Source organism: Halichoerus grypus, chromosome 14 (genome assembly GCF_964656455.1).
Source record: "Halichoerus grypus chromosome 14, mHalGry1.hap1.1, whole genome shotgun sequence".
Lineage (NCBI taxonomy): Eukaryota > Metazoa > Chordata > Mammalia > Carnivora > Phocidae > Halichoerus > Halichoerus grypus.
The window spans coordinates 3,017,161-3,037,062 of record NC_135725.1 but is presented as its reverse complement, the minus strand read 5'-3'; the positions used below and the strand labels follow the sequence as shown (position 1 = coordinate 3,037,062).

The window sequence follows — 19,902 nt, the reverse complement described above, 5'->3', positions numbered from 1 at the left end:
CTTCAAGGATGACCAAGGGTAACGGGGCCAGACTTCTTACTCGACTGGTGACTGGTGAGACCCGGGTGGCTCTCTGTCTCTGTCCCTTACACTGTTGTGTCTGTTTCTTCTTTTGGTCATTCAACAAATAATAGCAAGCCCCTGTGATGTGGCAGGTAACGGACTAGGATCTGGGAGGGAGGGACCCAGGTGAAAGCTCGCTGGTCAGCCAGGAGACAGGCTTACAAACAGTAACCCCCCCCCAAAGGCAGGGTCGCACCTCATCCCGCCCCGATGCCCAGGATACCTGAGAGGGGAGCTGGCATCCGTCACCGTGAGCATGCACCGGCGTCTGCCATGGGGCTGGGAGAAGCCGGCCCTGCACCTCAGGGGCTGAAGCTGATCAGTACCCAGTGCAGTACCCAGCAACCCACAGTGACACGGGCACAGAGTGGTTCCAACCTCACTGCTGCTCCCAAATCCTGCATAAATTTCTCTCGGGGACAGTTCCAGCCTGCGGCGTGAGAGCTGTGCGGGAGCCCTGGGGCAAGAGGCTAGGGGCACGTGCCGCAGCTCAGGGCAACCCCAGGCGGCAGCCGGCAGGAACACGGGGACCTCGATCCCACAGCCGCAGGGAGAGGGGCTCTCCGTCAGCCCCAGCACAGCCCACGCTGAACCTCGGCTTCTCTGGGTGGTCTCCGGGCTTGCTGACCGGTGCCCCAGGAAGGGGAGAAGCAGCATGGATGTCCGGGCATCCCCCAAACCGAGATGTTACTACCACATCCTTCCTCCAGACCTGAGGGGGCGGCTGGGGCCCTGGGCTCAGACCTCCTCTCTGCTCTGAGCACGTAAGGAACAGCCTGATCCCACGGGGTCTCTGTGTCCCCTTTGCCCTAGTTGGCACGTCTCAGACAGACGGAGTAAAGCAGAATATCCACTAAACCCAATGAGACTTGTTGGGTTGTGTTTTTTTTCTGAGCACAAGCAAAGGGAGATCTTGATACTTTCAATTTCTCACCTTGAAAGAGTTGTTGACCCACGAATGCTGGGCTCACGCCTGGAAGGTTGGCCACAGAATGTGGGCTTCACTGTTGTCCAGGGTTGTCTGAGCCGACAGCCCCAGACGGGACCACCTCCAAAAGGAAAGGCAGAAAAGTCGGGCGACTCTGCCCCATGTGGGCGTCTCCCAGCCGGGAGGGGTGAAGCTTGCCGGTTCCCACGCAGCCTGTGGAAGTCATTACCCGCGTGACCGGCCCCCTAAGCGGCCGTCTGGCTCAGAAAATCACAAGAAGGAACTAAAGAGAGGACAGGAAATGAACAAAAACTGAAAAGGCCAATTTCTTTGCACAACGGTTTTACCAGAGCCCGTAGGTAGGACGGCTTTGGCTCCTGGGCTGTTTCCACGAAACGGTCTGATGTTTCTAGGACCTCATATTCTGAGCGTGACATTTTTAAAGCGTAATCATCTGTATCTAAATTGAGATTAGAAGTGTTGTTCTTTACGGAAGCTGCGGTTGCAGCTCCAGAGCAGGGTCTGCCTGGGGTCCCCGGACCCCCGAGGGCGTGCCTGCCCACTAGCCAGCAGGCTGCAGCGACCGCGCGGCCACCCCGCGGCCCCTCCGTGCTGTGGGCAGCTGCTGGGGGGCTCACTGCAGCGAAGCAGGGCGTCTTGCGCACCTGCCCCATGCAGGTGACAGGAGCGTGGGCATTCTCGGGCAGTGTGATCGCTCGGACGCCAGGGACTGCTCCGACAGGGGCCTTATCAGGAGTTACCACGTGTCTCCCTCCTTGCCACCAAAACCAGGCCAAAAATACCCCAGAACTTCTGAATCATATTTTGTACTCAAGTTGGTCTGTTCCATCCATGTCCATTATCCTTATCCTTACTGAGTGTAAGAAACTCACCCTTGCCAGCTTAAAGCTGTAAGAAACCTGCTCGGGAGGCTAATTTCGCCCAAGCTAAGATTCCTTGTACATGCCACACAAAATCATGGCATTACTCTGTCCATAAAGGAATAGGTGCACGATGTCCACTATCAGCAAAGGAGGGCTGGTCCCCCCACCGCTGGAAACACTGGTCTGGGAGGCATCTCACCTGCCCGGGGCAGCGCGTCCTTCTCCGCTGGTCCACAGGGGCGCTGAACAACTTCTGTGCGTGGATCTTGGTGCAGTCTGGGGAGGCCCGTGGACCCCTTCGTGGAATAGCGTACTTGAATAAAATTCACGAGATTATGAAGGAAACTAATCAGAGTGAGCGAGGGTTATAGAAACGTTTCTTTAAATCAGGAATGTTGTTCTTTGTGAAGATGCCCGATAACGCTTTGCGGTCGGCCTGCTGCTAGCTCGCACGCAGAGCTACTAAGAAGCGCGAGTGACATGGGAGGGGGTCTGCCACGACTACCCTGCCGTCCTGCCTCGTGGGCGCTCGTGGGCACTCCCCGTGCAGCTGGTGGGACTAGAAACGGGCAGTTACAGCTTAGTGAATACAAGGCTTTCCTCCCGCATGCTCACAACCCCCCTGCATGTTATCCATGCACTCCCTAAACGCGTGTAGACTCAGGGTTAGGAAATCCCAATGCAATGTCTTCAGCTGGTGGAGGTGTGACAAGTCTATTTGCACAGATCCCACAATCAACTCACACAGATCCTGCCACAACGTAGGCTGCAAAACAAGGACTGAGGTCCTGGACCAAGTAGGCCTTTGATAGTCTCTCCCCAAGGCCGCCAGCTTGTGACAAAGTCCTGGGCCCGGCTGCAAATGCATGTCCCAGCACCCCACCCACTCTGCGAGGAGCCAGACGGAGAGAACCTGCACAGAACGTGGCCGAGAGCCAGGGCCTGAGAGAGCCTTTGGAAGGCGCTAAATCACTCTCCTCGCTCCAAAAGTCCCAAGGACAGAAGAGCTATCTGGAAAATAGATTCCCATGAAACAGTGTGGGAGAGGCCGCGGGGGAAGGATTTTCCGATGATTCTGCCTGCAACCTAAAGTTTCCAGAGAGGCACACAGAACAGACACATCACATACATTTGACCCATAAATAATCGCTATTTTCAAAAGAGAGGATCATGCTCCTGTTGTTGTGAGCACGTCTGCCGACAAACAAGGCCGAGCCGTGGGGTTGCTAGTGCAGAGTGCCCCGTGCTCTGTTTTCTTAATATCAGAGCCCCGAAAGCTGGACCTTGCTCATAGGTGACCCTAGAGCCGCACAGACATTCTGATGGGGGATGGGGCGCCGGGAGTCCGAGAGTGGACGGACACAGCTGCAGAACAGCCCCGATGTGGTCAGATGCATGCTCGGGATGAGCACAGTCTGCTCTCTCTCTCTCTCTCTCTCTCCCTCAAAGGTGAAATAGGGCTGGAAAATAAAGAATCACAGACCGCTTTTGCCACGTCTCCGTGAGCAAAATGGGATTTGTAAGTCTCTGAATTGCTGGAGCGGCCGGCCCCTGGCCCCCTGAGTCATACCTGGAGAGGATTATTTATAGACCAGGACACTTTGTTTATACACTTGACTGTTTCCTGGGCTGAGTCCTCTCCTCCACCTGCTCAGTAAAAGTTGCTCATCAAAACAATAGAATTCTTTCTTCCTTTTCAACTTTCCCTGAAAACACAAAGACGAGGAAAAGGCAAATATAAAAGATATTTTAACTAAAGGATTCTTTCTGCTCCAACTAAAACCTTCTCCAAATGTTGCTTCCTTAAGCCCCAGAAGGAAAAAAAATAAATCTGAAGCCTTGTGTATAATTATTAGAGACAAGTCCTCGGATTACACACTCTGTTGTCCCGAGGCCCTGGTTTCTCCGGGCTGCCTGAGGCAAGGGTGGGGGGTAGAACTTACAGAGCCCCCTGGGTGGGCTCCAGGACCTGGCGCTCCTGTGTCGGCTCAGCCCTGCCCTCATCAGCTGTGCACACCGGGCCTTTAAAGAGCTGCTTCTGCTGATACACAAGTTTGGGAGCCTCGGGGTGGGGAGATCAAGGGTTCCCTCGGGCTCTCAGATGAAGGCACCATTCTCCCCAGCTAGCCCGTGTGGTTGCCCACGGCCTTCAGCCCGCGCCCACCCGCAGAGGAGGAGGGCCTGCGGTAACAACATCCCGGTGGGACCCAGAGGCAGAAGGAGGGAAGGAAGAAACTCCGGTGTCCGGGATCTCATTCTAGAGAGAGACAGCCCAGAAAACAAAAATGCACAGAGGAAAATGCAGCCATGGGGGTGCTGTTGGCAAAGCCCCCACGTAGAAGGTGGCTCCAGACGGCGGGAGGCAAACCCTTGGAGGGCAGGGCCAGGCAGCTGCCCAGGAGGACCCCTCGGCCGGGGACCACGGTGGACTGGCTATGCCCAGGGGACAAGGCTGAGTGGGTGCCAAAATGCAAGAGTAAAATGCCGGCCGGACCACCGCGGACGATGGGACGGGAGCTGGGAGCTGCGAGCCTCCCTCCCTGGGTTGGAGAGGCGGTGAGATCCATTTCCCACTTGACATGAAGACAGCGTCCTCGTGGGAAAATGAGCGGAGAGAGCTGCCCGAGAGAGGTGGTGTTCCGTTGACATCCTACTAGGTGACACGGTGTCTGTGCGCACACGCAGATAGACACAGATGTGTGCATACCTCCCTCCTGTGAAGACCTTGAACCAGGACCCAAACGCAGCAAACACTGCACCATGAAGGTGAAATAAATTTCCAAAGGCCAAGGTGTTTAAAGCATTAATACGGGAACTTCCTTAGATAAAATAATCCAGCTATTAATATATTTTATAAATAACTAAAAACATTCTCTGAACCAAATTGGACTTGGAGTCACTTGGGCAAGCCGGAGGGCCGAGCCGCACCAGGGCGCCAGGCCGTGAAGCCGCCCACAGCAGCGGCCCCAAGAATGTTCTCCGCACAGGGAGCTCCGAGCGCTTCCCGGCAACAGCTCCCACGGAGCCAGAAGGAGACAAATGTTCCAGTGTTGACAGAAAGGCAGGTTTGGGGTAAACAGTGTCCTGCCCGCTGACACTCACTGGGCCCCTGACCACAGAGGCCAGTGTGACCCCCGACTCCCGCTGCTTGACCAAACTGGGCAAACTCCCTGCTTGTTGGATAAACACACGGGAGCTGGAGACCAAGCTGCCCTCGGCCTTCTCACGGGACTGCAGGAAGTCGACGGACCCAAGTTTACGAAAATCTAGCATCCCTTGAGCGTGGGAGTCAGTTTTTTGAAAGACTATCCAGACTGCTTCTGTTTTCCCTACTTTGTCACCGTATTTTCGGTGTATAATCTGTGAATGAAAAGTCACGGTGGTTAGCTCTAATCCTGAGTTCTGAGGCAGTACCATTCACAGAACTTGTGCAGCAAGGTCACTGAGCAAAATGAAGGTTCCTGCCTCTTCCCTTCCTCTGAGGGAACACGCACACATATGCACACACATGCATGCACACGCATGCACACACACATGCACACGCATGCACACATACACACACTCTTAAAATTATTAGGTGGGGCCTAGGAACGTGCATTTAACAGCCGTCCCCGTGGTGTGAGAGTCGCTGCTTCCAGATGCCCAGGCTTCAGACTCCAGGCCGTAACGTAAACACATACATCACCAGCTCCCAGAAGGGCAGGCCGTCACCGAGTCCTCACAATGGCCCGTGAGGCTGGTCATCTGGGAATTTTCACTGTGAGTCTCCAACTGTGCAGGTCTGCAAACTCCCAGGGTCCTCCCAGCTCAGGCAGGGCTTGTGGTGGCTCCTGATGAGAAAAAAACATAGCTAATCTTGGCAATTCAGGAAGCCAGGGAAATGCCCCGCAGGAATGAGGTCAGGGCCCTTCTCGGGGTGAGCTCATCGGCGCTGAGTGCCAGCGAAGACTCCACAGGCATTATCGGGGCCCGGGACAGCCCCCGGGATAGCGCCACCTGGCCCCGGGCTCCCTACCTCCTGCAGGACAGAAAACCCAGGTCCAGGGAGAAATTGATAATGCACATGATGTAATGAAAACTCCCCAAGACAAGACTTTCCGTGCAGCCGGACCCCTCAATAGGTCTATTCATCACATGGGTGTCTCGGAAGAGTGGAGCGAGCTCGCCCCTCCCGGGAACGGTCTGATAGCTTCCTGCCAGACGGAAGGGGCTGAGGGGCGCCCCTCCTCTGCAGGTGTCCTGGCGGGGGCAAGACCCATGGAGGCCAGGAGCAGCCAGCTTTGTCCTGGTCCAGGAATTGGGGAGGAAGCCAGCAGGTCCTGTTTCCCCAAATCACCCCCGGCAGGGGCTGCCAGGTTCTTGCAGCAATCCAGCACCCTCCTGCCATCTCCGGGGTCCCACAGCCTTCCTCCCGGAACAACTTCTGGGCCACAAGGCAGTTTCCCCTCCAGGTCTGTCTTCAGCCCCACTGTCGTTCTGGGACCATGTCCTCAGAAACACATGGAGAAGACTTTTTTTAGACAGGGGCTTTACTTTGCAAAGATTGATTTTTGAAGAGCTGTCTTGGAGTATAGCATCTCGTCTTCAGGAAAATGAGCTCATCCGTACTCCACCCTGAAGTTATTCACTAATGAAGTCACAGATTAATTGTAAAAAGTTTATCCCAAGGGTCTGTTCTTAGAATTCAAGGAGTCTGAGAACCTGAGCAGGAGAAACATTTGCGTTCTTGTTTTCGCAAACCTCTGGAATTTGGGAAACGGATTTTATCATCGCAGAGGTGCGGGTACTCGAGAAGCTCATCAAAATTGGGGCAGGTGTCATGAGATGTTAAATAGTCGAGCAGGCCTTAAATACTTGTGTCATTCGCTGAAAGTAACAATAGTTATAGTTAGCTGAAAAGACAATAGTTCTAGGTTTCCTTCTTGAAAGGGTCAACTGAAATGCTTTTCATATCTAAAGAACGAGAGTGGGGAGGCGGGGCTGCGAGCCTGCTCCTTGGCGCACCGTGACCCCCACCCCTGGACTGGACCTTCGCTTGGTGGGTGTTTAACCAACGCTGTGCTTTTTGAATTAAATTTTTTTTTCTAAATCTCTAGGAGCTATTGAGTTATTAAACTGCAAAAGTAATGCATGCTCATTGGGAGATATCAAATATTGAATTTATAGAGCAAAAAGGACCCCCCCCCATCACTCCCCTCCTGCCTCCCGGACGGATTGTCCTAGCCCGAGTTTACTCTGTGAGCTGTCTGCCGTGAATGCTTTCCACTTACTTAAGATGTGTGTGTGCGTCATGTGGGCCGGGGAAGGTGGCTTTTTGCTTTTTGTTTTTAAAAATTTAGCAAAGTGACCAAACGAATGTCTAGCCTTATATCGTGTCTTTTTCCCCCTGCTTTTACCAAGAAACACCAGTGCTTTTGAGCAAAGGAGACTATTGGTGGAGGATTGAAACTTGAAGCATAAAACACAAACCTACACGCACTGTCTACTTTTGGGGCTTAAGGTCCCCAAAGGATGAGACTGACAGGTCACGGGGCTGCTCTAAAAGGAGTGGCTTCTGTGTTCTGAGGAGCCGGATCCATGGTGGGACTCAGTCAAGGACGATTGAGAGAAGGAACCCCGAAACAGGACACAGAAGGCAGAGGGAGGCCCAGGGCGCATGCCCTGGTTTTAGGCTCGTGGAAAGTGAAAACAATAGGGCAGTATTCATGTTCCAAGCAAACCTGCTTTGATCACTTAAAAATGTGTCCTAGGCATCTTCGTACATCAGTTACACATACAAGCATCACATTACTCTAACCAATGCATTGAGTTCCAGACTTTGTATGTACTGTAATTTACTTGTCAACCCTTATTGGCAATTATTTAAGGGTTTTTTTTTTTTCCACTTACTACCCATCACAGACTATGTTGTGTTGAGATTTCTTGAACCCGCCTCTTTACAACCAGATGCAATTATTCCTGAAGAATAGAATGCTAAAAGCAGAATCACTGGGTAAATACAGTAAGCACAGTTTCCAATTTTGTTAAATATTGACAAATTACCCTGACAAACAGTTCCTGAAAATGCTCACTTCCCTGAACCTACTGTCATTACAGTGATCTTTATATATTAACTGGGAGGGGAATGCTCTGTTTACAATTTTTAGACTTTCCACCATGACTATGGTGGATTTCTCTCCTTGTTCAAGCCTCCTTTTAGATTTTTCAGCAAAGGTTTTGAGCATGTCTGTTGTAAATAGTTGTAGGAGTTAGCTCCGGATGCCATCACGAAGTACCACAGCCCAGGTGACTGGAACAGCAGAAATGTATCCGTCTCTCAATTCTGGAGGTCAGAAGTCCAAGATTGGGGTGTCCACAGGACCAGTCCCTTCTGGAGATATGAGGGAGAATCTGTTCCACGCCTCTGCCCCGACTTCTGAGGTTGGCTGGTGATCTTTGGCTTGCAGAAGCATCACCCAGTCTCTGCCCCCATCCCCACATGCTGTCCTCCCGGCATGCGTCTCTCCCTCCAAATTGCCCCTTTTTATATGGTCACCAGTCATGTTGGATTAGAGGTTCACCCTGCTCCAGTATGACCTCATTCAGTGTAAGTAATCACAGCTGTAATGACTAAGCTTCCAAATTTGGTCACATTCTGAAGCACTGGGAGTTAGGACTTCAGCATGTGCCTATGAGGGGGGGCGCAAGTCAATTCATACCAATACGTATCACACGTATCGTCTTACATTTATTACACAACATTATCAGATTTCAATAATCATGTGAACACGACCTTTTTCTTTAAAAAATACATTATTCTGTTGCTGGCATTTAGAAAAATCATTATGTCTTATTAATTTTTCTTGGATCAAGCAATGTAATTAAACTATTTTTGTTCAAATTAGTGCAATCACCTTAGATTTCTTGCATGCAAATAATTAAAATTTGTCACTCCTTTTTAAATATTTAGATGTTTTATTTTTCACTGTTTTTGTTATTATTTCATAAACAATGTTGACAATCTATTTTGTTGGGTAGATAATCTGACAATAATGGAAATATTTTTTAAATGTCATTATTACATATGGTACTTATGATATGTCTATCTTACATAATTTTTTGTTCTATCCAAATTTACTCTCAAGTGTGTCCTGCCTTTGGAGAATTACATGAGGGGTGCCTGGGTGGCTCAGTCGTTAAGTGTCTGCCTTCGGCTCAGGTCATGGTCCCAGGATCCTGGGATCGAGCCCCGCATCGGGCTCCCTGCTCAGCGGGAAGCCTGCTTCTCCCTCTCCCACTCCCCCTGCTTGTGTTCCCTCTCTCACTGTGTCTCTCTCTGTCAAATAAATAAATAAAATCTTTTAAAAAGGAGAGAGAGAATTACATGCAAAGTTTTTCTTTTTGTAATCCCTTGAAAAACAGATGAAACAATGGGAGAATGGACAGTTTCTTTAAGGTTACACGAGTCTTAAGCTGTGTGAGCCCAACGCCTTCGGTAGAGGTAGAATTTTGACTACATTTTCCATTTCTTCCGTAATTTTTGGTGCATTCAGAATTCTTCTTATGCCCGAGACAGTTTGAAGTTATTGAATTCATTCTCTAAGGGAATCGTCAATTCTATCTGGGTTTCCAAATTTATGGATATAAAATTGATAGATTAGCCTCTTAGATTTGAACTCTTGGCATCTCTAATGCTCCGTCTGCTCTCTTATTGGAGCAGATTTGCAAGACGTTTCCGGGCGCTTGTGTAAGTGCTGGGGGAGGGAAGGGCTATTTCCCAAGAACCAGACAGGGATTTTATGGGTCTTATCTACTGATGTTTTCCACTTATTTATGCTTCAAAATCTACTGCATTTGTTTTTATTCCTTCTTTCCTCTAGGTTTACATGGATGGCCCTTTTCTAGCTTCATGGGTTAGTACTTGGTTCAGAGTCTTTCAATCATATGTGTTTCTCATTCAGTAATCGTAGGTTCTAAATTTCCCTCCAAGGGCCACTCTGGCTCTTATGCAGTCAGCTCGGTGATATGGTCCTTCCCTTTCTGTTCATTTCTAAATACACTAGATTTAGCCTGGATTTCCTCTCTTGGACAAAAGTTGGTGAGTCTTGTGCAAATCCAACCTTCTGAGGAAAAACCCAGCCAGGACCACAGCTCTTTGGCTGGTACTTCTCTTGCTCGACTCAGTTTAAATGCAAGCCGACACTCTCACGAGAGGAAATCGTTCGTCCATAGAGCCCTGACAATGGGCCTGGGGCTTGGCCATCGTGGAGGGTGGCTGCCCAGCTCCACAATGCAGCAGGCAGAGGCCGGCAGAGCTCCCAGGGCCTCCCAGCCTCCAATCTACAGCCGGACTGGCATCGGTCGGGCCACCACGGGCAAGCAGGCTGAGAGCCCCGAGCAGGAGCCTGGGTAGAGCAGAGGACAGTGAGAGCTGGGCGTGGGGAAGCCACCCCGGCGAGCAGAGCCTCATGTCTCCAGGGGCAGCTGGGGCAGCCTGGACAGGAACCATGCCTGTTCCCTGACCACACACACTGCCCTCTGGTCTGCAGAGAGCTGTCACCACCTCTGGGTTATTCAGTTCTTTGGGCTGCCAATCCTTTCTAGGGCGCTGCCAGAAATCCTCTATTTGAGAATGTGCTGCAAACACATACCATGTGAGATCCATTTAGGAGCTCAATGGTATTTTACGGGAAATGCAATCAGACTCTTCTCCCTTCCCCACAGGTCTTTGCATCCTAACACCTCCTAAACTCCTTGATTTACGACCCTCTATCCCTCGTCTCTCCTCTTTATCATGGTGGCCAGCCTGCAATCCATCCTTCCTTTCCTTTTGCTCTGGAAAATGCTCCTGGGTGGCTATCGCGTGTCTTAATGCCCAGACTGCCCTGTGGGCCCGAGAGCCACTCAGAGCATAACCTTCAGGCCCAGGCCCCTCACCCTCCCCAGCCCATCTGTCTTACAAGCCCCGACAGCCTATCAGATTTTATAGCCAGGCCATTCTGCTTGGGACCTGCTGGCCCAGGCTGCTGAACAATTTGACACGGCTGTGCGGTCAGACTAGCAGTCCACAGTGTCGTATCTGTCTGCAATACACTTGGCTTCGTTAAGTGTCCTTTTGGGCTGCTCCATTAGGATTTCTTCACCCGCCTGGGCCTGCCCTGCAGATTCAGGACAGTCTGACAAAGAAAGGCCCAGAACTGCCGTCCCTGCAATTACATTTGCATACGCTGGTCCTGGAAACGCTAACTGACCTGGCCAAAGAAACCTGAGACTTCTTTTTTGCGACAGGTGGGATGACAGCTATGGCGGTCGGGGAGCTAGTTACGGATAATTCATGGGCCGCATCTGGTGGCACCTGGACCTCTTAAATGTGAGGACATCTGACAGCTGCTGGAGCCGGTTTCTGCCCAGGTGGTTCCGGCATGCGTGTAGAGGGGGTCCAGGCCACAGGCAGGGTCCACCTTGTTGGGAAGCTTTCTGGGCATGCTGAGACCTGGACCCTAAGGACAGCCAACTCCTGGGAGTCTGGGGTGCCCTCAATCTGCCCAGGAGCAAAGGGGCCATCACCAAAGACCCAAGGCACACAAAATGCATGCACTTGCACACCTGTGTTCACAACAGCACTGCACACGACAGCCAAAAGGTAGAAGCAGCACAAGTGCATAGGGACAGATCAGTAGATAAACAAAATGTGGTCTATATATGCAGTGGAACTTTATTCACCCTCAAAGAGGAAGAAAATTCTGACTCACGCTACAACATGGATGGACCTTGAAGACATTATGCTCAGTGAAAGAAGCAGTCACAAAAGGACAAATACTGCATGAAATTCATCTTAAAGGAGCTCCCCAGAGTGGTCAAATTCACAGAGACCGAAAGTAGAATGGTGGGTGCCAGGGGCTGAGAGAGGGAGGAACAAGGAGTTATTCTTTAATGGGGACAGTTTCATGAGGGCAGACACACAAAATCTGGCCAGCAGACCTAGAACAAGAGGGCGTAGTCAGCCTCTTCATCTTGCTTTTCTTCTTGAGGACTTTGGAGATAGACTGAGTCCTGGTGGTCTGGTTATCCATTGTCGGGTAACAAACCACCCCGAAAACACAGTGTCTGAAAACCACCACCACATTTATTTTGATCCCAAATCTGCAATTTCATCAGGGTTCAACAGGGACAGCTTAGGGTGGCCAAGAAACCAGAAACATCTGAAAGATCACTCCCTTGCATGGTGTGCAGTTGGTCCTGGCCCCTCCTGGGCTTCCTTCCAACATGGCGGCTGGGATCCAAGAACAGGGCTCCTGAGAGAGAGTCAGGAAGAAACAGTATTGCCTTTTCTAACCTAGCCTCAAAGTTACATGCTGTTCTCTCCACCACCAAATCCAGCCCATATTCAAGAGGAGGAGCATTACACTCTGCCTCTGGATGGCAAGAGTGTCCCGGAATTTGCAGACAGGTTTCTAAAGCACCACCCTTGTGCAATTACTGGATGCCAACTGTGGGCTAGTGTCTCTGAGCCTTGGTTTCCCCATTGGAGGATTACAAGACTGATACAGGTTGAATCTTCTAGCACAATGCTTATCCCTCAGTCCATATTTATTATTGATCATGCAACTCTGTAGATAGAGAGGCTGATTAACAATATTACCATTCTGCAAAATAGAGCTCGGGGAGATGCTGAGAGATCTTTAAGTACACTAAGCTAATCAGGGGAAAAGATCCAGCTAGAAAATCGTCTCTTCGCCCAGTGTGACGAGTTTCCTAACTTTCCTGAAGGCAGACAGAGGCTTTGTTGTTGTGTTGAGAGAACTGTTGCCAAGAGGGATACCAGAGAGGAGTCTCAGAGGGAGTGCGGCCGCTGGACGAGTGGGGTGTGGAAGCCAGAGCAGAGGGAGGGAGCAGGAAGTCAGCTGGACAGAGCGGGGAACACGGATGGAGCCAGTGAAAGTGCTCTGGAATCCACTTTTTGCAACCTACAGTGTTTGGCTAATAACTGGCACACTGGACAATGGCCCTGATGCCCAGGAGACTTCAGGGAGGACCGGAGAATGAGGTGAGTTCTCGATTTGCAGGCCAGGATTTGAGGACAGAAGCTCAGGCCTGCCGCTCTGTCTGCCCATCCCGATGTCCCAATGCCCATCACAGCCTCACAGGCCCGTGGGGGAGCTTTCCCGGGGGGCCCACCTGGCACAGCTTTCTGCCTGCTAGAATCTGCAAAGCTGCAACACGGCCACTGCCCTGTACTTGGGAAACTCCTGGAGACAGGATAGAACCATGTTCCAGATACACCCCAGAGGGAATTTCTGCCCAGCGCTCCAGGGCTGTGGCCTCCGAGGCAGGCTCAGGGATCAGGACGCAGCCATCACCCCTGGGAGAGGGGAGGATGCTGGAGGTCAGGGTCGCCCAGTGGTGGCACCTCCCAGTGACTCACCCCAATGTCCCATGTCCCCTGAGGCACCTCTCCTCTTGTCGGGCCACCTCCCTGTCACCTTGGCTGAAGACAAGTCTTGGAGCTGAGCCAGTCGCCTGCAGTAAAATGGGGCTCTGCTGTGAGGAAGCCCAGGGCACAGAGAGGGGTGTGGGGGGATTCTGGGTGCTTCATCAGCACCACCATGCTGACCATGGAGTGCGCCATCTTGGAGGTGAGGCCTCCCAACGGTTTCTGTAGGCCCAGAAAGCTCGATTCCCCAAGGAAATAGGAGCCAGAGGGGGAGGGGCAGAGACCTCCTGCCCCAGACATGCCAGAGAGGAGTGCAGAGGAACCTCTTTATGGCTTGGTCCCTGTGCTAGGCAGCTTCTCTAGTGGCATCCAATGGTCCCCACTTCCTGGAATTCATACCCCTCGTGTGTGTGTGTGTGTGTGTGTGTGAATGTGTAAATATGTGCATGGGTTTTGACTATGTACGTGTGTATGGGTGTGTAATGTAGCAACATGGGTTTATGTATGTGTATATGTGTTTGTGAGTATGTGACTGTATTAGGGCACGTGTATGTTTGTGACTATGTATGTGTGTATATTTGGGTGTGTGTGTGCTTGTGAGTCTACATGTGTGTGCATTTGTGTATGTGTGTGTTATATACGTGTTCTTGAGTGTAGTGTGTGAATGTGCATGTGTGTTTGTGAGTATTGTGAGAGCGTATGGGTGTGCACACGTGTGTGTTTGTATGTGTGTGCAAGCTGGACCTAGTGGTCTGCTTCCAACAAGTAGACTGTGGTAAGGACCCCGGCACGCCACTTCTGAGACTAACCCGTGAAGACCATGACTTCAGCCTTGCTTTCCCCCCCGCCCCCCTTTGTTGCTGTGATGGACAAGCTGTCCCAGTGGACAGACCCCGGGAAGGACCTGAGGCCCGCGGTTCTAGCTCCCACAGCCCCGTGAGTGAGCTTGGAAGCAGGTCCCTCTGCAGACGAGCCTCGCGAGGACCAGAGACCGGAGGCGAGCTTCACCCGGGTTCCTGACATGAGAAATGGGACTGTTTTGAGACACCAAGTGTGGACTGATACACAGCTGACAGCAGGTGCTCTGAAAGGTCCCCGAAGGCATGGCAGTGGGCATGGAGGGGCAGCACACAAGCTGGTGGACCTCGAGGGGCAAGGTGACCTGAGCCGCCCCGGACAGACCATGGCAGAAATCTGGGTTTGCCGATGCTGCCAGTGAGTGCACGTAAGGAACCGAGGGCACGCTGCAAGAAACTGAGGAAGGGGGTCCTTGCTCCGCAGCGGCCCGGAGCTTAGCAGCACGGCCGGCTGGGGCCCCAAGGCAGGTGGATCGGACCCTACGGACTGTGGGGTCAGCCCAGGCATCGTCAGTCAAAACATCGAAGGTTCTTGCTGGTTTCTTCCTGCTGCTTAGAGTGAAATGGGAGAGGAGACAGATGGTAATAAAGCCACAGTGTGACAGTCCAGACTTTTGTCAGCCCCTCAGAACGATCAAAGCGTCAGAGTACTCTTGAGACCACAGGACCCTCGCAAGAGACTAAGTGGGCTCCTCACGCGTCCCCCCAGTGGAACACAGAGTCTCTAGGAGGCTGGGGGGAGTCGCCTCTCCCCTGTTTGCGAGAGCCTCAAGGTAGAGACAGGCTGGTCTCCACCACAGCTGTGTTCATGGCTTTGTCTGATGGAGACGCCCCACAGAGAGGCACGGAAGACCCACAGAGGGTCTGAGGAAACTATCGTCAAAATACGCTTTCAGCTTGAACCGAAGAGAAGGAGGCAGTCGGACCCCCCCAAACTCTACTGTCAGGAAGCAGGTTGAGACGCTCCGAAGCAAGCACCTTCCATCTTTGATGAGATGTTGGGGGACCTGGCAGGAGGAGCATGAATCACGGGGGGCCAGATGGTAGACCGAGGAAGGCAACATCAGAAGTTGCCCCCAGAGCTCCCCACCTCCCGGTATCCATTCTCTGGAACAATCCTCTCCCAGTCCATGGGGCAGAGGTGAAGAGATGTCCCTTCCAAGACCGGGCTGTGAAAGACAGTGACTTGTGTCCAGCTTGAACTCCCTCTCCTTGGCTTGCTTGCCCTGATGAAGCAAGCGGTCATGCTGGAGAAATCCGCATGGCAGGAAACCAAGGACAGCTGCTCAGGACAGCCCACAGGGACCCGGATCCTGCCTGCCAGGACGCAGGTCCTCCCCACCCAGCCAACATCTCGGGGGACCCTGAAGCGGGGACCAGCCCTGCCTGCAGCACCGGGTGTGAGCACCGATCCCGACCCACAGAAACCATGCGGTCATCAGTGTTGCTGCCGGCCTCTGGGTTCAGGGTAACAAGAAAGGCAGGAAGATCTGACCACCGTATCATTCTCGCCCGGGAGCCGGGGATTACTGGGTGTGAGGAAGACTGTGCACCAGTGTCCTGTGGGGCCTTCAGGAATCAGCATCACTAGGAAGCCTTATTGAAAATGAGGACCAAGGGCCAGCCCAGACCTACCCAGCCGGGATTTCTAGGGGGCCCAGGTGATTCTTGCATCTCTCTGGTTCTGCAGATTGCCACCACCATCGCTACAGACCTGGGCCGTGGCTGGGTCCACCGCGGAGCCCGCCTGCACGCTGGCCCCTGGGCCAGACTGAGCCGCAGCTCCAGCCCCCAGAGGGACTGTAGGAGTTGGTGCGGGGGGCGGATCTCGAGAGGTGGGATGCAGAGACACCTCTCCCTGCCCCCACCTGATGCTTCTGAACCCGGCTGCTGGTGAGGCTGTGGCCGAACACCGCACACTCCCTTAAAAGAACAGCATCGCCACTAGCCCGCGTTAACTAAACCCGTGTGCAGGTGTTTTGGTCCATAGCGGGTGACTGTAGAGTTTTACACAGTATACATACACACGTGTGCGTGTACTCATGTGCACAGGCGTGTGTGGGACTGCCCGTCCACTCACGCAGCTCCCTGCCTTTATCAGACCACGACGCTTCACAAACAGCACTCCCAATTCAACGATGAGGAAGCCAAGGCACAGGGAGGTGGGACACCTCACCCAAGGCCATGGGGACAACCACGCAGTTTTGGGGTGACAGACCTGGGTTCAGACTGCTGGTCCGCCACCGTCTGACCTCATGCTTTGGTGAGGTGGTCCTTTTATCCCGGGGCCTGCGGTGCTCCATGAGCCCTCCCGCGGGAGCGGTGGCGGGGAGGGGATTGCCCATGAGTCTGAGAGAGAGCAGGTGCACAGAGGATGGACGACCCCCTTCCCCGTTGGTCCCATCATGGGCATCTCCCCCACGCCCCCTCAAGCCCAAGCCAAGCTCCCAGGAGCAGAGCCAAAGGTTCACGTCTTCATGATTGCTGAAGGCTGTGCCCCAGGGTGGTGGGCATGCAGCGGCGCAGGAAGGGGAGGGCAGGGCCGGGCCAGGATGCAGGTCCAAGTGAAGCCTGTCTCAGCCTGGTCCCACCTCAGAGGTCTGGGCCATCAGTCACACCCAGAGCTTTCCCCTTTGGGGCAGGGGAGCTGGGCTGGAGTGCGGGCCACCCCCAGGGGACGGAAATGCACATCACTCTGGGCTGTCAGCACAGGGACTTGGGTGTGATTGCAGCCTGTGGACCTCAGCAGGGGTCCAATGGTCTATTTGGGGAAGAAGTCCAGGGACACTGAGGCAGGCCGCAGGCTGAGAAGTGTGCCCTTAGCGGCGACCAGAGAACTGTGGGCTCCCAGCTAGCCTCCCTGGGCGGCTGCTTCTGTCCAGCTCCACGTGAAGGAAGGGACGCGGGGCTAGTCTGAGCCCCAGCGGCTGATTCCTTTGGTTACAGCAGCTCAGCCCGTAGCCTGGCTTCGGTTAGCACGGGGGAGAGACAGGTGAGGGCACTGAGGGAGGGGAAAACCTTCAGCACAGCCCCTGCTATGGGTTGAATTGAGACCGAACCCCCCAGTACCTGCGAATTGACCTCATTTGGAAATAGGGTATTGCAGACGGTCAGGTTGAAGTGAGGTCAGTGGCTGGGCTCTGATCCAGTATGACTGGGGGCCTTATAAAACAGGGGAATTTGGGCACAGAGACAGACATAGACAGACGTGCACACAGACAGGCTCCCCATGAACATGAAGGCAGAGATGAGGGGACGCATCTACCGAGGGACCAAAGATTGTCAGTGACCCCCAGAAGCTGGGGGAGGGGTTGGACCAGATGGTCGCTCGCGTCCTCAGACGGAGACAGCCCTGCACCATCTTGACCCAGACTTCCGCCTCCGGAACCATGAGACAGGAGATTTCTGCTGGTGAAGCTGTCGGTGTGCGGTGCTTTGTTCCGACAGTCCCAGGACACTCACTGCCAAGTGAGGAATATGCTTCCAGAATAGCGGCAACCCCGCCCGCCGTGTGCGGCGCCCAGGCGCCCAGAGCAGAGGGAAGACGCTGCCTCACATCCGTCCCACCAGACCCGCTCCCAGCCTAGGGTTCCAACAGCACAAGCAGTGCGGCAAACAGCCCGTCTACACGGGGGACAACCCACTTCCAAAAGCCTCCTGTCCAGCACTTTTCCCCTTGATTTTTCACCCCCGGAGCATTTTATAGGAAAAATCATCCATTTGACATTGAGTCAACTTTGAGCTCAGCACAAAGTTGTTTGTAAGAAATGTTTTATGTCCTCTGTGGGCCCTTTTTCTCAGAAAGAGGAAATCATTTTTAGCCAAGAATAAACAAATCTGGCACCACGCAGGTTAGTCCTACACAAATCACTTGACAGGCTGCTGACTTCGAAGTCCTGGGCCAGACTTCATTTTCAGATGCTTTCCCGGTGAGACGAGCTTGCCTTGGACCACCTCCCTCAGGACCCCTGCCAGCCCCCTCCTGGTCCCACTCACTTTTCCTCCTCCCGGCCTCGGCGATCTGGTGCTCGCGGCCTGGAGTGGTAGCACAGGGCGTGGGACCTGAGCAGGGCCGATCACACAATCTAGGAGGGTGCTGGGGCCCAATCGCACAACCTTACGGGGCGACTGAGGTCCGACCACACGATCTTACAGGATACAGGATGACAGGACGGGATCCCACAGCCGCACGGGGGCAGGCATGCAGCTGTCTCCCTACACGTCAGCCCACAGCTGTGAAGTGGGCCGGCGGACGGCCCCCCGATGTGGCTGCTGTAGGGTTCAGTAGGTCAGTACAAGCACGGGCCGTGCCAAGCTGGTGTGGAGTACACGCCCAATAAAAGGTAAGTAACGTTGCCCCCGGGAGGTCCCACAGAAATTCCCCAACGCGGAGCCCAGAGGTGTAGCTTTTATGGGGTTCTCAACCCCTAGAACCTAGTGCTGTCTCTGGCACCTGGTAGGAATGTCATTTCACATTTGTTGAATTTCTAAAAATGAAGGAATAGGGCGCCTGGGTGGCTCAGTCGGCAAAGCATCTGCCTTTGGCTCAGGTCACGATTTCAGGGTCCTGAGATCGAGCCCTGCATCGGGCTCCCTGCTCCGCGGAGTCTGCTTCTCCCTCTCCCCTTGCTCCTCCCCCCTTGCTCATGCTTTCTCTCTCTGTCAGATAAATAAATAAAATCTTAAAAAAAATAAAAATGGAATGAATGAAGGTGCAGGAGCACCTGCCCCTAAATATTTAGCACCCATCCCAGTTACGTATGTTTTACTTTCTCTGTTAAAAGGTTCCTTTGACATTAATCAAATGATGGTCCCCCTGTCAAAATGTGGCATCATTTTCTTTTCAGCATGGATGTCCTGGGGTGCAGGCGCCCGGCTGCAAGCCCCGAGAGCCTTCGCCAGGCGCGTGGAGCAGACCCTACGCGGACATCCGCCCCTTGCCTGCCATGCAGCGCAAGTATCTTCTCCCAGCCTGCAGGTCATCGCCTCCTCCCCACAACATTGTCTTTGGAGTACGTAATCTTAATTGAGTTCCGTTTATCCGTGTTTCCCCTTTACGTATTTTTTTTGTTTCTCCTTAAGATATGTTGCCTGCTGAGTCCCGGGATCGAGTCCCGCATCGGGCTCCCTGCTCGGCAGGGAGTCTGCTTCTCCCTCTGGCCCTCCCTCCTCTCATGCTCTCTCTCTCTATCTCATTCTCTCTCTCAAATAAATAAATAAAATCTTTAAAAAAAAAAAAAAAAAGATATGTTGCCTGCTTAGAGGTCACAAAGATGTTCTCCTATTTTTGTTAAAGCTTTACTGGTGGGCAACCCTCTCAGGTCCCCTGCCTCTTTGGGAGCTTGGTATTATCGCTCAATAAACTTTGCTTTGCTGCCCACCAACTTTAACTAATTAATTAACTAATTAAAGCTTTATTATTTCTGCCTTTCACATTCAGAACTGGGATTCGTCTGCAAGTCACCGTGAGTTTGCGGTGTGCTAAGAGTCAGCACACACTCCTTTCCATATACACGTGGATACATTTGAGTAAGTGCAGCTTATTGGAGCAAACGCGTCCCCGGCGTAGACACCGCCTGGTCCTAGCCCTCCTCCGTTCTGCTCATGGGTCTTTCCCTCGGGTTGTGCCAGCCTTCTGGTTTTGTTCTTCTCCAAGATCACTTTGCCCTTTGGTTGGGCCCTTTGAATTTCCTGCACTTTAGAATCCGTTTATCCACTGCCACACCCAGAGAAAGAAAGAATCAAGAGCTGCTTTTT

The 19,902-nt window shown here is 52.8% G+C and overlaps 1 long non-coding RNA gene across 1 annotated transcript; it reads left to right on the top strand.

Annotated features, from left to right (window-relative positions):
* Positions 1 to 12,705: 12,705 nt before the first annotated feature.
* LOC118524751 (uncharacterized) lies at positions 12,706 to 19,375 on the top strand. The gene is made up of 3 exons (XR_004911821.2): positions 12,706 to 12,901; positions 18,301 to 18,488; positions 18,993 to 19,375. It is a non-coding gene; the product is annotated as an uncharacterized LOC118524751 (long non-coding RNA).
* Positions 19,376 to 19,902: the final 527 nt, after the last annotated feature.